The 5,360-nt window shown below is 49.7% G+C and overlaps 1 pseudogene; it reads left to right on the top strand.

Moving 5' to 3' along the window:
* Positions 1-2,984, top strand: LOC120862607 (annotated as a pseudogene).
* Positions 2,985-5,360: the final 2,376 nt, after the last annotated feature.

The following is a 5,360-nucleotide window of genomic DNA, read 5'->3' as shown; positions in this document are numbered from 1 at the left end:
GTGAAAACCATAAAGGCCTGGGAAAGACAGGTCGAAACCCTCAGAGATCAGGGACTGGATCAAGGACCAACTGCATGACTTTACACTGGAGAAACGCATGGCCAGAGGTGAGTTAGAAAGTCCAAGTACAGGAGGGCCAGATTAGGGGGTCAGCTCCATTCACTGTTTATAAGTAAAAAATATAATTGGATATTGGTCCTTCCCTAGTAGTCCAGTGGAAGGAGTGGCCTTTGGGGAGAGCACAGGGCCACATTAGCTGGGCCAAGGGAAGTGGACCCAGGGGGGCAAAGAATCTGTCAAGCCCAGGGGCTGAGCTCTTTCTTTCCCACGGTGGGGGCAGACCCTCTCACCCTGCAGGCCAGGATATGTCACTGTGAGGATGACAGACACATCAGGGGATCCTGGCAGTTTGGCTTGAGTGGACTAATGAGCCTCCACTTTGATTTGGAGAATGGACACTGGAGAGTCGATCACCCTGGAGGGGGATGCATGAGAGAGAAGTGGGAAAATGACAGAGCGGTGAATGACTTCCCGAAGAAGGTCTCCATGGAGACTGTCGGGCCTGGCCTCAGGCTTTCATGGTGCGCTGGGAGGAAATGTTGAAGACCACAGGTAAGTGAGAAGGGAGGAGAAAGTGATCCCCCTCTCATGGTGACATGGACCCACCCCCGTGTGTGTGTGTGTGTGTGTGTGTGTGTGTGCATGTGTATGCGTGTGCGTGTGTTTGAGAATGTGATCCGTCAGAGGTGAGTTGTTCCTGGGAGAGCAATGACCCGGGGATGTTCTGTCATATCCTTCCTCTTCCACCTCCTGACGTCTCTCCTCACAGCACAGGCCTTTGGTCAACTGAACATGGATTTTTGCTGATTCCAAACCCGTAGACATCTTTTTGATTTCTGGGATTTATTTCTCACTGTACCCTCTTTCCAGAATCTTCTTCTAAATGTCACTAGTCCTTCTTCTGGAAATCTGTCAATACCACCTCTGCTGTAGCTCCTGAGGACTGCATCCTCATGTCACCGTCTCTGATGTCACAGCAGGATTGAGTGGCTGTGTTGGAAACCTTGCTCCCCCATTAGCTCTCAGAGCCCTGTGAGGAGTGGACTCCTCCCTTCCCCCCGTCTTGCCTGAGGATCTATCTCAGGGGCCTCCGTGTGATGGGTGTAAATTCTGCATAATAGGGGTACCTGAGTCAGGGGAGCGAGGAGGCATCTGCCGAGTTTGGGGTCTGGACAAGGGCTTCACTCTTACTCTCCTTGCAGCATCACCGACCACGGTCCCGCCTACAGAGCAGCCCACGGCCCCAGCCATCAGTCACGTCACCTGGATCGCCACTGGGGTTCTTGCTAGTTTTGTCATAATGGGCATTGTAGCCTGGATCCTTCACAAGAAGAGGTACTGAGGGCAGAATTCAGAGGGAAGGCAGGGGCACAGAGCCTTGTGTGAGGACAGGAAGGGGAGTCCCACAGGCTGAGTCACAACTGTTGCTGCCCCAGGAGCACAGGCCTAGCCTATGCCCTTCCCACAGTCTCTACTGTGGGGCTCCTCCTTGCCTGCTTGCCACGCCACTTTGTATGAGAAGAAGCCTTTGGAGTAGGGTCTGCAAACGCCTTCCCACCCCTTCCTCCTGGATTTGGGAATCCCATGCAACCCCTGCCCTTCACTGAACCTCCTCATCCTGGAAATGAGCCAGGTGAGTAAGACCTCATATAACCTGACAGCAAGAACTCAGACAAGCTCAGGCCTCAGTTCTGATAGCTCCTCACTGTCAGATGACAATGGGAAGTGGGGGGAGGGGGTGTGTGTGGCTGGGTGCAGGAAGGCTGAGGGCCTGTTGAAGTTGCACAGACTGCTGGCTGGCAGGGCCCAGGGTAGGTGGTGTGAGAACAGCAGGCACTCAGGGCGAGGGCAGGACTCCCGGGGGCTGAGAGCAGCATGGGGGCTCCACGTGATGTGTCAGCGGGGAGGGGACCCACCCAGGGGCCAAGATGAGAGGGGCCGGGCTCTCATCCCAGAGGAAGGGGTAGGAAGGACTTTGCAGACCCAACTCCAAAGGCCGGTTCTCACAGGAAGTGGCGTTGGTCAAGCAGGCGAGGCAGGAGCCCCACAGCAGAGACTGGGGGAGGGGCTGAGGCCAGGCCTGTGCTCCTGGAGCAGCAGCAGTTGTCGTTCAGCCTGTGCCCTGCATGTCACCAGCTTTCTGGGGACCCAGAGCCTCCATCACTGAGCGGCCCTGCCTTGAGCAGCAGTGACAAGATGGGTGGGCCTGAGCTGGGGTGGAGGCGCCCAGCTGGGTGGGACCAGGAAGAGATGGGAGCAGGGACCCTGGTCCTGAGAGCTGTGTGTGCTGCTGGCTCAGAGGCTGGAGGGGAGTGAAGGAAGGAGGTTTCCCTGCAGGCCCCCAGGGCTGTCAGGAAGCAAGGCCCCTCCTCTGGGGACCTGCTCCCTGGTCCTTTAGGCCCCATTCGGGGAGGATCTGGACCTGAGTAAAGGGAGCAGATTGATTCTTCACTGGCTCCAGTCCTGAGCCTGAGCAGGACGTGTCAGGGCCTGGGGTGACTCTGTGATGCAGGAAGGAAGGAGGAGATGACAAGAAGCTTCTGGGCCTGGGGTTGGGGTGGGGGTGGGGGTGGAGGACATAGGAGCCCCTCAGTGAGGGTGGGGCTCGGGGGGTTGGGGAGGGGCAGCCCCAGGAAAGTGACAGGAGTTCCTCAGCCTCCTGGACCAACACCTGTTTCTTTTCTGCAGGAGACGGTGCTCCCAGAAAGCCCCTGACAGGTGCTCTGTTGGCTTCAGGACTCAGTCTTTGCTTGGCTACTTTTCTTCTCCTGTGTTGACTTTAGTGCCAAGATATCAGACCTTAGGAATCCCAAGTCTGTCTACCAGTTATGATGACACAGTGGCTGCACCATCTCGAGTCTCTTGTCCCATCTGATGAGCATCCTCCTCAACATCTTTAATTTTTTCAAACCTAATTTCTCTTGGTGCTGTGCCGGGGGCCAGCGTGAGGAACTCCACCCATGGCAAGGGTCATGAGGAAGGAGGCTTGGCATACGCAAAGGCGTGATCAAGCCTCAGGAAACCCCCTGTTCCCGAGCATCTACCCCAAAACCAGAGTCTGTTTTATGCTCTCCCCCATAACCGTTTCTCTCGGAGAAGGAGTAAACGTGCAGCTCCAAGGCAATAAAAATTCTTGGGCGTGACAAAAGTGTTTCAGCTTATGGACTCCTCTGAAGGTGATCTAGCCCAACTGTATAGGTTCGTCCAGCCACATGTGATTGTTTACAGCCTCCCAACCTGAGAGTCTGAGATGTTTTAGACTTACTAAAGGCAAATTCCTCTGGGGAGTTGGAAATTATTAGTATAGTGGGTTGGTTAGGAATTATATTGGTGAAGGGTTCTTCATTTGTTGTGCCAATAATTGCTGCTAATTCCCTACCCTGGGTGTGACAAGGGTGTCTTAGGTCAAACCTCTCTGCTGACAGACTAGCTTGTGTGACAGGATTATCCATACTCCTGCCACTAGGCACATGATTGTTTACTACCTCTCAACGATAAACAGCACAGAGTTTTGGAGTATTTTGAAAGTCTTAATTAGCATAGGGCTTTTCTCATTGTTGAGTCAATGATTGCTGCCAGGCCTCCATATCCTTAGGCACCTGGGAATATATTAATCAATGTATTTGGAATATAGAAAAGGAAATATAGTAGTTTTTGATGTTAGCAATACTAGACTTTTTGAGTTAATGAATTTTCTCTTTTGTAATAGATCACTGTACTTTCTTATAAATCACTGTGTCCTTGCTATGTAAAAATGTAACTTTATCACTATCTTAAGACTAAATAGATCTTAAGGGGAGCATTGGTGAAAGGATTTTCATTTGTTGGGCTGATGTTTGCTGCTAAATCTCCATGTTCCCTGCCCTTATGATGAATATAACTAGCATATAGGAGAAATAAGTATTAACCTTTAAGATTAATCGTGTTAACCTTGGGTTAAATAAATTCCTTTCTTGATTGTAACTCACTACACCCTCACCCTAAAGGAATGTAACTTTATTTGGAGGTTGGTGCCTGGTTTAAGAAAAAACACCCTTGGAAAAAATAAGTCTTTGGTTATCAGAAAGAAAGGATCATAAAATCCCTAAGACCTTTTTATGTGAAGCACCTGATTTTGATAAAGGTCAGGACTGCTGACCCCCGCGTGACTCTGTATTCATCCCTATGTGTAACAAAAGGTATATAAGCAAACCCCAAAATAAAGAAATCAGATCAGTTTCAGGAAAGACTGATTCCCCCATGTCGTTTCTTTCTTGCTCCCCGTTTTTCTGGCTGAATTCCCATCTGGAGCATGGATGCTGTTCCACATAAACCAAGTGATCTAGCCTCTTTCTCCACTAATTTTCCTACTACACTATCTGTTTCTAATCTCTCTATATCTCTGTAATTAAATATGTATTTTTCCAAGGACGCCAACGCCATCCCCACCTTCAAATTCCCTGGATCCACCGGGGCTGGACCCCGGCAGTGCTGAGTGATGGAATCCCTGAACTGAAACTTTCAATTGTTTGAACAAGAGATCTCCACAAACAGAACTCTTTTAGTCTTTTTCTAGTTTTTGGAAAATTAGACTTTTCCCTGCATCGTGACCTTATTCTTACAAATGATGATATTGCTGGAAAAATACATCTGCTATTACAGGACTCAGGGATTTTTTTCTATGTCCAGAGAAACAACTTCAGTGTATTTTCAATGGAACAAAATTTTACACTGACTGATTCCCTTCGTAATTTATTACCCTACTGGCATTGAGTCGTGTTCGATTCTTTGTGACCCCATGGACTGTAGCCCTCCAGGCTCCTCTGTTCATCAGATTTCACAGCAAGAATACTGGAGTGAGTTCTTATTTCCATCTGTAGAGGCTCTTCCCGACCCAGGGATCGAATCCTTGTCTCCTGTGTCTCCTGCGTTGGCAGGCCAATTCTTTACCACTAGCACCACCTGGGAACCCTTTATGCTGCTGCTGCTATTGCTAAGTCGCCTCAGTCGTGTCCGACTCTGTGCGACCCCATAGACGGCAGCCCACCAGGCTCCCCCGTCTCTGGGATTCTCCAGGCAAGAACACTGGAGTGGATTTATCTCCACACACCTATGGACACCTGATCTTCGACAAAGGAGGCAAGCATGTACAATGGATTAAAGACAATTTCCTTAACAAGTGGTGCTGGGAAAACTGGTCAACCATTTGTAAAAGAATGAAACTAGAACACTTTCTAACACCATACACAAAAATAAACTCAAAATGGATTAAAGATCTAAATGTAATACCAGAAACTATAAAACTTCTAGAGGAGAACATG

Source organism: Oryx dammah, unplaced genomic scaffold, assembly GCF_014754425.2.
Source record: "Oryx dammah isolate SB20612 unplaced genomic scaffold, SCBI_Odam_1.1 HiC_scaffold_4, whole genome shotgun sequence".
Taxonomy (NCBI): domain Eukaryota; kingdom Metazoa; phylum Chordata; class Mammalia; order Artiodactyla; family Bovidae; genus Oryx; species Oryx dammah.
The sequence above is the reverse complement of the archived record's forward strand: the minus strand, read 5'-3'. Positions and strand labels throughout refer to the sequence as shown.